Below are 12,244 nucleotides of genomic sequence, written 5' to 3' on the forward strand. Positions count from 1 at the left end.
TCTCTCCTTCCCTTGCCTTTGAGCCTTGCTAATCAGGTGTAGGTGATTTCCTATCAGACTCGAAGCTTTTGCAGAATTAAAGCCACAGAAGAGTGTTTCCTCCTCTGCGTGCTTCCAGGAGACAGAAGTGAAGGGTTTCCCAGGGGAAGCAGTCTTAGGAAACTTTGCAGCTGACCCTCCTTTGTACCGGTCCTGCTAGGAGGGACAGTGAAGCTAGACAGTCTCCTCTTTCTTCTCCTGTGTCTGGACCTTGATGTTCATGACCCTGTTTTTTTCTAGGCTCTTGCTCTTGCAGAACTCACAAGATCTCTCTTAAAGAAATTTGTAGTCAGAACTTTATGCTGTGTTTTTATTCAGGAAAGAAGCAGAAAGAGAAGAGTATTGTCTCCTAGGAATCCAGCCCTGGAGAAACGTGAGTCCAATTTGTCTTCCGTTTTCATTGTCATTGTTGTATATTTATCAGTTAACAGTTTAATATTTACTGAATAAAAAAAATATTCTGCTGTAACCTATGTGGCATGCTTAAAAATCTCAGGTTCCCCGAGGAATAGCTGTTCTTTTTTTATCATAAAATATACTATAATGCATTGACCAGAAACCATAGTCCTAGTTACAGGAAGGCTCTTTGATTCTCCTCTGATTCAGAAACTCTCAGACTCCATTGGGCATTGTTTCACTGCTTGGAGGGCCCCAAACAGACTCACCCCTAAGACCAAAGCCACCCCAGGTGACGCCCATCTAAGCCCAGGAAGCTTTGCTCTGTCGGCTTCCTCAACCTCTGTACCAGCTTATATTTGTTCTTACACAGGTGAAGGTAAGAGGTCAATCCCAGCAAAAGGGGAAGTTGGTGAAGGTGATCTTAGATGCCTCTTGCAAGATACTTAGATGGAGAAGTTGGAAGAGAGTTTGGATGAGCAAGTTTTTCTCCTTTTATCTAAAACCAGACCTCCTAAGGTTGGCCATGAAGGAAAACTTGTTTTTATACTGTTGGAGCTGGGGGTGAGAAGGGGTTGTCAGCTGTGGCTTCTTTACCAGTTGGCCCTCTGCTTCCCCAAGATGGACCTGCTTGAGGTCGGGTGGGCAGGAGTCCTGTCCTGAGACACAGAAGGCAGTGGTCCAGTGGTCGGGACCAGGCCTGGGAGCTGCCATGTCTAAGCACAGACCTTTCCACCAGGATTTCTTCCACCCCCGTCCTGTCCCCCTTCCTTGCAAGGGCCAGATGTGAGGGATCCAGAGTCCATTCTCCAGCAACGATTTTTCTAATGTACACAATTCACTTTGAAGCAACTGAACTTACTCAGCAGATTTCCTCTCTGTCCCCGGGAGCTATGAGAATTTTGACTTTGTATGAATCATGAGTCACTCCTGGTGGAGACAATGAAAAAAAGAGGGAACCAGGAGTGAATAAGGAGGCAGAGCATTTTACAGTGCGGGTTGGGAAGCGCTAAAGGAAGCTGAATTTGTTCTGCAGTCTAAGCAGGGGATTGAAACCCATGTAAGCTGAGGGGTGGAGGGCATATCCCCTGGCACGAGCATTTAGTGGGCAAAGTTAAGGCCATATAATCCAGCTCCATCTGCTAGGGAGGGCATGAAGAAAGAATCATTCTTCCATGTAACTGCAATGTAATGTTTGTGTATGGCTGTTAGCATAACTGGCACCATCATGGACCCTTACAGTTTCTCCTGTCCTTCCACTGACCCTACCCAGGACTGTACTGTGCAGTGACTCACTTCTCTGTCATCAAGGGCTTTGTAGTTAATAGACATTGTTTAATAATCATTAGGACCAGGGAGCCTCTATGCTCTGTTAGTCCCCAGACAATGATGAAAACCCTCCCCTGATGTATTCCCGGCACCCACGAGACTACTTACCCATTCATAAATCTTGGCTTGGGAGTGTATGCCCTGTTTCCAAGCACCTACTCCCAAGCACTATAAAATTGTCCCAATGGCCCCTTGGTGGTGGGAAGTGCAGCTGCAAATGCTTCTGGATTGTTGTCCACCCAATCCAGATCCCACCCTCTGAGTAAGTTACCTATGATAAACTGATCCATTGATTATACAGAGCTGCCTGCCTCATTTTTCAGTCTCAAGATGCCTTCTCAGTTTGGTGGGCACTTTTCGTTCCCTCTGTCCGTCCTCCAATAGTTTGTCTCAAAAATCCTGTCTTTGGAACCAAAATCTGTCTTTGGAACCACAGTGCAACCCAGGATGCAGGTGTCAGCAATTCTGAGTCATAAGTCAGGACTAATGTTCATCTGGGTCTGTGAAAATCAGTCCTCACTTTATTTGAGGAAATGTACGTTTCCTTTCATATTTGAGGCTCATGATCTGGTTGAAGCTATTGCTGATATCAGTGGTTGGAAAGAGGCTAAAGGTTCTGGCTTTTCAAATGTGAGCAATAATGATTTGTCTGATCATCCCAACGAGACTGGGAACCTCTTGAAGATGGTGCCCATTCTGCATTTCCCAGGACTTGTGCTAGGCACACAGAGGCACTGTAGATTGGCTTCATCTTCTTACATCTTTGAGGCTTCAGGAGCCTGTCAGTCATTCTCAGGAGGCTTGCCCATTCTCCGTTATTTGTGTTGCCTCCTGTACATTCTTTTTTTTTTAATTTTTAAATTTTATTTTATTTATTTTTTTATACAGCAGGTTCTTATTAGTCATCAATTTTTTTTTTTTTTTTTTTTTTTTTTTTTTTTTTTTTTTTTTTTTTTTTGCGGTACGTGGGCCTCTCACTGCTGTGGCCCCTCCCGTTGCGGAGCACAGGCTCCGGAGGCGCAGGCCCAGCGGCCATGGCTCAAGGGCCCAGCCACTCCGCGGCATGTGGGATCCTCCCAGACCAGGACACGAACCCGTGTCCCCTGCATCGGCAGGCAGACTCTCAACCACTGCGCCATCAGGGAAGCCCCAGTCATCAATTTTATACACATCAGTGTATACATGTCAATCCCAATCACCCAATTCATCACACCACCATCCCCATCCCCCCACGCTTTCCCCTCTTGGTGTCCATACGTTTGTTCTCTACATCTGTGTCTCAATTTCTGCCCTGCAAACTGGTTCATCTGTACCATTTTTTTAGGTTCCACATACATGCGTTAACATACGATATTTGTTTTTCTCTTTCTGACTTACTTCACTCTGTATGACAGTCTCTAGATCCATCCACATCTTAACAAATGACCCAATTTCATTCCTTTTATGGCTGAGTAATATTCCATTGTATATATGTACCACATCTTCTTTATCCATTCATCTGTCGATGGGCATTTAGGTTACTTCCATGACCTGGCTATTGTAAATAGTACTGCAGTGAATATTGGGGTGCATTTGTCTTTTGGAATTCTGGTTTTCTCTGGGTATATGCCCAGTAGTGGGATTGCTGGATCATATGGTAGTCCTATTTTTAGTTTTTTAAGGAACCTCCATACTGTTCTCCATAGTGGCTGTATCAATTTACATTCCCACCAACAGTGCAAGAGGGTTCCCTTTTCTCCACACCCTCTCCAGCATTTGTTGTTTGCAGATTTTCTGATGATGCCCATTCTAACTGGTGTGAGGTGATACCACATTGTAGTTTTGATTTACATTTCTCTAATAATTAGTGATGTTGAGCAGCTTTTCATGTGCTTCTTGGCCATCTGTATGTTTTCTTTGGAGAAATGTCTATTTAGGTCTTCTGCCCATATTTGGATTGGGTTGTTTGTTTCTTTAATATTGAGCTGCATGAGGTGTTTTGGAGATTAATCCTTTGTCCATTGATTTGTTTGCAAATATTTTCTCCCATTCTGAGGGTTGTCTTTTCGTCTTGTTTATGGTTTCCTTTGCTGTGCAAAAGCTTGGAAGTTTCATTAGGTCCCATTTGTTTATTTTTGTTTTTATTTCCATTACTCTAAGAGGTGGATCACAAAAGATCTTGCTGTGATTTATGTCAAAGTGTGTCTTTCCTATGTTTTCCTCTAAGAGTTTTATAGTGTCTGGTCTTACATTTAGGTCTCTAATCCATTTTGAGTTTCTTTTTGTGTATGGTGTTAGGGAGTGTTCTAATTTCCTTCTTTTACATGTAGTTTTTCCAGTTTTCCCAGCACCACTTATTGAAGAGACTGTCTTTTCTCCATTGTATATCCTTGTCTCCTTTGTCATAGATTAGGTGACCATAGGTGTGTGGGTTTATCTCTGGGTTTTCTATCTTGTTCCATTGATCTATGTTTCTGTTTTTGTGCCAGTTCCATATTGTCTTGATTACTGTAGCTTTGTAGTATAGTCTGAAGTCAGGGAGTCTGATTCCTCCAGCCCTCAAGACTGCTTTGGCTATTTGGGGTCTTTTGTGTCTCCATACAAATTTTAAGATTTTTTGTTCTAGTTCCATAAAAAATGTCATTGGTAATTTGATAGGGATTGCATTGAATCTGTAGATTGCTTTGGGTAGTATAGTCATTTTCACAATATTGATTCTTCCAATCCAAGAACATGGTATAACTCTCCATCTGTTGGTATCATCTTTAATTTCTTTCATCATTGTCTTATAGTTTTCTGCATACAGGGCTTTTGTCTCCCTAGGTAGGTTTATTCCTAGGTATTTTATTCTTTTTGTTGCAGTGGTAAATGGGAGTGTTTCCTTAATTTCCCTTTCAGATTTTTCATCATTAGTGTATAGGAATGCAAGAGATTTCTGTGCATTAATTTTGTATCCTGCAACTTTACCAAATTCATTGATTAGCTCTAGTAGTTTTCTGGTGGCATCTTTAGGATTCTCTATGTATAGTATCATGTCATCTGCAAACAGTGACAGTTTTACTGCTTCTTTTCCAATTTGTATTCCTTTTATTTCTTTTTCTTCTCTGATTGCCGCGGCTAGGACTTCCAAAACTATGTTGAATAATAGTGGTGAGAGTGGACATCCTTGTCTTCTTCCTGATCTTAGAGGAAATTCTTTCAGTTTTTCACCATTGAGAATGATGTTTGCTGTCGGTTTGTCATATATGACCTTTATTATGTTGAGGTAGGTTTCGTCTATGCCCACTTTCTGGAGAGTTTTTATCATAAATGGATGTTGAATTTTGTCAAAGGTTTTTTCTGCATCTATTGAGTTGATCATATGGTTTTTATTCTTCAATTTGTTACTATTGTGTATCACATTGATTGATTTGTGTATATTGAAGAATCCTTGCATTCTTGGGATAAATCCCACTTGATCATGGTGTATGATCCTTTTAAGGTGTTGTTGGATTCAGTTTGCTAGTATTTTGTTGAGGATTTTTGCATCTATGTTCATCAGTGCTACTGGTCTGTAATTTTCTTTTTTTTTTTTTTTGCGGTATGTGGGCCTCTCACTGTTGTGGCCTCTCCCGTTCCAGAGCACAGGCTCCGGACGTGCAGGCTCAGCGGCCATGGCTCACGGGCTCAGCTGCTCTGTGGCATGTGGGATCCTCCCGGACCGGGGCACGAACCCGCGTCCCCTGCATTGGCAGGCGGACTCTCAACCAGTGCGCCACCAGGGAAGCCCTAATTTTCTTTTTTTGTAGTATCTTTGTCTGGTTTTGGTATCAGGGTGATGGTGGCCTCATAGAATGAGTTTGAGAGTGTTCCTTCCTCTGCAATTTTTTGGAAGAGTTTGAGAAGGATGGGTGTTAGCTCTTCTCTAAATGTTTGATAGAATTCACCTGTGAAGCCTTCTGGTCCTGCACTTTTGTTTGTTGAAAGATTTTTAATCACAGTTTCAGTTTCATTACTTGTGATTGGTCTGTTCATATTTTCTATTTCTTCCTGGTTCAGTCTTGGAAGGTTATACCTTTCTAAGAATTCATCCATTTCTTCCAGGTTGTCCATTTTATTGGCATAGTGTTGCTTGTAGTAGTCTCTTAGGATGCTTTGTATTTCTGTGGTGTCTGTTGTAACTTCTCCTTTTTCATGTGTAATTTTATTGATTTGAGTCCTCTCCCTCTTTTTCTTGATGAGTCTGGCCAATGGTTAATCAATTTTATTTCTTTTCTCAAAGAACCAGCTTTTAGTTTTATTGATCTTTGTTATTGTTTTCTTTGTTTCTATTTCATTTATTTCTGCTCTGATCTTTATGATTTCTTTCCTTCTGCTCACTTTCGGTTTTGTTTGTTGTTCTTTCTCTAGTTCCTTTAGGTGTAAGGTTAGTTTGTTTATTTGAGACTTTTCTTGTTTCTTAAGGTAGGCTTGTATAGCTATAAACTTCCCTCTTAGAACTGCTTTTGCCACATCCCATAGGTTTTGGATCATCGTGTTTTCATTATCATTTGTCTCTAGGTATTTTTTGATTTCCTCTTTGATTTCTTCAGTGATCTCTTGGTTATTTAGTAACGTATTGTTTAGCCTCCACGTGTTTGTGTTTTTTACATTTTTTTCCCTGTAATTCATTTCTAATCTCATAGCATTGTGCTCAGAAAGGATGCTTGATATGATTTCAATTTTCTGAGGCTTAATTTGTGACCCAAGATGTGATCTATCCTGGAGAATGTTCCATGTACACTTGAGAAAAAAGTGTAATCTGCTGTTTTTGGATGGAATGTCCTATAAATATCAATTAAATCTATCTGTTCTATTGTGTCATTTAAAGCTTCTGTTTCCTTATTTATTTTCAATTTGGATGATCTGTCCATTGGTGTAAGTGAGGTGTTAAATTCCCCCACTATTGTTGTGTTACTATTGATTTCCTCTTTTATAGCTGTTAGCAGTTGCCTTATGGATTGAGGTGCTCCTATGTTGGGTGCATATGTATTTATAATTGTTATATCTTCTTCTTGGATTGATCCCTTGATCATTATGTAGTGTCCTTCCTTGTCTCTTGTAACATTCTTTATTTTAAAGTCTATTTTATCTGATATGAGTATTGCTACTCCAGCTTTCTTTTGATTTCCATTTGCATGGAATATCTTTTTCCATCTCCTCAGTTTCAGTCTGTATGTGTCCCTAGGTCTGAAGTGGGTCTCTTGTATACCGCATATATATGGGTCTTGTTTTTGTATCCATTCAGCAAGCCTGTGTCTTTTGGTTGGAGCATTTAATCCATTCACGTCTAAGGTAATTATTGATATGTATGTTCCTATGACCATTTTCTTAATTGTTTTGTTTTCGTAGGTCCTTTTCTTCTCTTGTGTTTCCCACTTAGGGAAGTTCCTTTAGCATTTGTTGTAGAGCTGGTTTGGTGGTGCTGAATTCTCTTAGCTTTTGCTTGTCTGTAAAGCTTTTGATTTCTCCATCAAATCTGAATGAGATCCTTGCCGGGTAGAGTGATCTTGGTTGTAGGTTCTTCCCTTTCATCACTTTAAGTATATCACTCCCTTCTGGCTTGTAGAGTTTCTGTACAAGCCACTCCCTTCTGGCTTGTAGAGTTTCTGCTGAGAAATCAGCTGTTAACCTTATGGGATTCCCGTTGTATGTTATTTGTCGTTTTTCCCTTGCTGCTTTCAATAATTTTTCTTTGTCTTTAATTTTTGCCAATTTGATTACTATGTGTCTTGGTGTGTTTCTCCTTCAGTTTATACTGTATGGGACTCGCTGCGCTTCCTGGACTTGGGTGGCTATTTCCTTTCCCATGTTAGGGAAGTTTTTGACTATAATCTCTTCAAGTATTTTCTTGGGTCCTTTCTCTTCTCCTTCTGGGACCCCTATAATGCGAATGTTGTTGCATTTAATGTTGTCCCAGTGGTCTCTTAGGCTGTCTTCATTTCTTTTCATTCTTTTGTCTTTATTCTGTTCCACAGCAGTGAATTCCACCATTCTGTCTTCCAGGTCACGTATCCATTCTTCTGCCTCAGTTATTCTGCTATTGATTCCTTCTAGTGTAGTTCCCATTTCAGTTATTGTATTGTTCATCTCTGTTTGTTTGTTCTTTAATTCTTCTAGGCCTTTGTTAAACATTTCTTGCATCTTCTCGATCTTTGCCTCCATTCTTTTTCTGAGGTCCTGGATCATCTTCACTATCATTATTCTGAATTCTTTTTCTGGAAGGTTGCCTATCTCCACTTCATTTAGTTGTTTTTCTGGGGTTTTATCTTGTTCCTTCATCTGGTACATAGCCCTCTGCCTTTTCATCTTGTCTATCTGTGAATGTCGCCTCCTGTACATTCTTATAAGGTTCTTTAGCCTATTCCATTTGTCTCATTTTAGGTCCTCTAACATCATTTGTCTGTTGCTGGCTTTCTTTCCATTTACAAATGGCTTATTCTGCATGCTCAGTGGAACTGTGCTGCATTAAGCACTGCTTCTCTGCTGATAGACTTCTGTCTTCTAGGCTTTTATAGTGAGCCTGTTTAGCCATGTAATATTAGGTTAATTCCCTCTGGACCAGAGCCAAATGGGTATTTCTGAGGCACAGAGAGTGGGATATGGAGCTCCTTGGAGTTCTTTGGCTTGGTGGGAATTTGACAATTTATGAAACCTGTTTCTATCTGCTGGTCTCCCAAAAAATGGTCAGACTTTCTTCTTTCACTGTTTCTCTAATAATTAGTGACGTTGAGAATCTTTTCACGTGCCTGTTGGCCATATGTATGTCTTCTTGGAGGACAGTCTGAATTCTTGCTGAAAGTCTTTGACATTTCCTGGGTCCACGTTACTTTCTTTTTCTTCCTTCCTTCCTTCCTTCCTCCCTTCCTCCCTCCCTCCCTCCCTCCCTCCCTCCCTTTCTTTCTTTCTTTCGCTGTGTTGGGTTTTCATTGATGTGTGCGGGGTTTCTCTAGTTGCATCATTGCAGTGTGTGGGCTTCTCATTGTGGTGGCTTCTCTTGTTGTGGAGCACGGGTTCTAGGCACGCGGGCTCAGTAGTTGTGGCACACAGGCTTAGTTGCTTCCGTGGCATGTGGCATCTTCCTGGGCCGGGGGTCAAACCCGTGTCCCCTGCATTGGCAGGCAGATTCTTAACCACTGCGCCACCAGGGAAGTCCCCACGTTACGTTCTTAACAATGTCTAACCTTATTTAATTCTGCTTAATTTATCCACCTCTTTTATATTGTCTCTGTGCATTTGAGACCCAAGTTTCAGTTCTTTGGCCATCATTTAGGAGCTGTATGACCTTGGGTAAAGCATTTAACTTCCTTATACCTCTATTAGTTAATCTGTGAAATGGATGTATTAATATTGTTCCTGCAGAAAGGCATGGGACTAGCCCCAGATAATGCCTTTGAGTTTCCTTCCAACTTCAGAATATATGATATTGATTCTGTTTCTCTGTTATAGTCACCATTGCTTGTTAAGGATTTTAATTTTAGGGTAATAGCACACTAAATTGGAATTGTTTTATTGAGAATAGTAATCTACTCGATTCTCTGTTCTCAGTAACTGCTTAGATTCAACTCTAATTCATGAAACATTTAATTTTAGCACCCACTGTGCTGGAAACGGAAAGATAATTCAGTCAAGGTCCCTACCCTGAAGGAACTCACATTCTAGGAAGGGAATGGGAGTGATTAATTAATTCTCTGAGGGGGTTATGAAGGAGCTAGTACAGGGAAAATAATTTAATCTGAACCTTGAAGAATAAATAGGGATTTTCCCATTAGACATGAGTAATTAGGTGATTTCAGGCAGAGGGAACAGCATCTGCAAAGGTACAGTGAACTAAAAAGTCATGACATGTTTAAGGAACAAGAAGTCCTCTGTATTCCTTGAGCATAAGGTGTGGGTGTGTGTATGTGAGTGTATGTGGGGGGAGAAGAGCAATGGGGAATAGATTTGGTGAAATGGGATTCAAATCATGAAGGGCATAAATGAATAACAGAGACATTTTGTTAATTTATATGCTAATGATGAGGAATGGATGAGCAAGGGCATCAGGAGGTCTGATGTGATTAACCTGATTTGATTCTTCAGTCCTCAGCAGCCAAACCTGAACACAGGCAGGCATAGCAGTGTAGTTAAAATTTAAGTGCAAATGGCTATGTTAAAAAAAAAGTCTTTACCTTTAAAAAATGCATACTGAAATATTTTTGTATGAAATGATATGATTTGCTTTGAGATAAATCAGATTTATCTCAAAGGTGGAAGTGTGTGGGTGTGAGATTGCGATTTGTAATAAACATATATTTGGTCCTGTCCCATTTCTGGCACAGAGCTCCTAAAACCCTTGGAATTTCCTGTGATGAGAGGGGTAAAGATGTCTCTTATGTTAATGAGGTGACCTTTGGACCCATCTAAGGATGGGGGCTGTTTGCCATGAGAGCCAACCATGTGATTAGAGGGTTGGAACTTTTGGTCCCACTGCCCTGACCTCTGGGGAGGGAAGAGAGGCTGGAGGCTGAGCTTAGTCACCAATGACCAATGATTTAATCAGTTATGCCCTTGTAATGAGTCCTCCATAAAAACCAAAAAGGACGGGGTTCGAAGAACTTCTAGGTTGGTGAACACATGGAAATTTGGGGAGAACAGCATGCCTGGAGAGGGCATGGAAGCTCCATGCCCCTTTCCACATACCTTGCCCTGTACATTTCTTTCATCTGCTGTTCCTGAGTTATATCCTTTTAGAATAAATCTAGTAAAGTTCTGTGAGTCACTCTAACAAATTAATCAAACCCAAGGAGGGGGTTGTTGGAAACTCCAGTCTATAGCTGGTCAGTCAGAAGCACAGGTGATAATCTGGACTTGTGGACTTGTGACTGGCATCTGAAATGTGTGTGTGTGTGTGTGTGTGTGTGTGTGTGTGTTGGGGGTGGAGTGGGGTCAGTCTTGTGGGACTGAACCCTTAACCTGTGGAATCTGATGCTTTTCCTATGGGTAGATAGTGTCGGAATTGAGTTGAAATGTAGGATACCCTGCTGGTGTCCGAGAATTGCTTGGTAGTGTGGGAGCCCTACCCTCCCAATGTTGGAACTGGGGTGCAGAACCTTTTATAGTGGGGTTGATGAAGCAAGATTTGCTATGATTGTTGAAGCAGGATGATAAATACATGGAGTTCATGTATTTGTACTTTCTATTTTTGTATGCATTTGAAATTTGCCACAATAAAAAGTTAAAAAAATGGTTAGTTGTGGATATGTAATTCAAAATGTTATCATTTATTCATTCATTCAACCTGCAGAATTAATTGAGCATCTACTCAAAAGGGGTTCAAAACAATAGGTGTTTTGGAAAATTTTGGATCTTAGTATAAAGAGCTTGCAATCCAAGAGTGGAGGTGCTTTGCACATGACTCAATTTAAGGTAAGTTGGAATCTTATGAATATTCCATATCTTACAAAACAGGTCTACATGAAGTACACTGTGGAAGTTCTGGGGAGAGATTTTCTTCCAGCTCAGGGGAATCAGGGAAGACTTAATAGTGAAGATGGCATTTGAGCTTTATTCATTCACTTAATTCAACAGATATTACTGAGTCCTACTGTATGCCAAATACTGTTCTCAGTCTTAAGGATCCAGCAGTGAACAAAGCTGATAAAGATCCTACTCTTGTGAAATTTACATCCTAATGGGAACAGATAGACAACACATAACAAACACAAGTTTTATCGTGTGTTAGAAGATGAGAGATGTTACAGAAAAAAGAAGTAGGGCATTGTGAGGGAGGTTAGTAATGTTGGGGGTAAGGTTATGGAGGGGGGGTTACAGTGGTAAACAGGGTGGTCAGGTTGACATTTGGGCAAACTCTTGCCAAGGGAATTGGCCAAGTGGATATTCGCGTGAAGAGCCTTCCCTCCGAGGGCACAGCTGGAGCAAAGGCCCTAAGTGGGGAGTCTGCCTGGTGTATTTGCAGAGCAGCAAGAGGACCAGTGAGGCTGGAGCAGAGTGAACGAGGGGGAGAGGAGTTGAAAACGAGGTCAGAGAAGTAATGGGGAGGGCATGGTGGTGGTGGTGGTGCCAGAGTTGGGGGGCAGACCTTCTAGGTAATCATAAGAACTTTGGTTTTTACTTTTAGTAGAATGAGGAGCCAGTGAAGGATTTTGAGCCAGAAGTGTAGCATGATTTGCTTATAGCTTACAGTGATTCTCTGGCTGTTATGTCGAGAGCAAATACTGGGGTGGGGACCTTTTAGGAGGCTTTTGGTATAATCTTGCCAAGAAACATTGGTGACTCAAGCTAGAACGATAGCAGTGGATGTGGTGAGAAGTGGTCATATTTTAGTTAGAGCTTAAAGGCAGAACCAACAGCATTTCCTGAAAGATTGGATGTGAGATTTGAGAGAAAGAGAAATGTCAAGGGTGACTAAAGAATGGAGTTGCCCTCAAGGGAGAGAAGGAAGGCTGCAAGAATGACAGTTTTCTGGGGGGAGGGAAGAGCG

General features: G+C 41.1%; 1 protein-coding gene across 1 annotated transcript in view; it reads left to right on the forward strand.

Moving 5' to 3' along the window:
* PSPH (phosphoserine phosphatase) overlaps window positions 1-12,244 on the forward strand; it is a 25,110-nt gene that overhangs the window by 4,811 nt on the left and 8,055 nt on the right. The window contains exon 2 of the mRNA XM_007452664.1: window positions 358-412. The gene's annotated coding sequence lies outside the window, so the exon portion shown is untranslated. The remainder of the gene's footprint in view (window positions 1-357; window positions 413-12,244) is intronic.

Source organism: Lipotes vexillifer, unplaced genomic scaffold (genome assembly GCF_000442215.2).
Source record: "Lipotes vexillifer unplaced genomic scaffold, Lipotes_vexillifer_v1.1 scaffold426, whole genome shotgun sequence".
NCBI classification, from domain to species: Eukaryota; Metazoa; Chordata; class Mammalia; order Artiodactyla; family Lipotidae; genus Lipotes; species Lipotes vexillifer.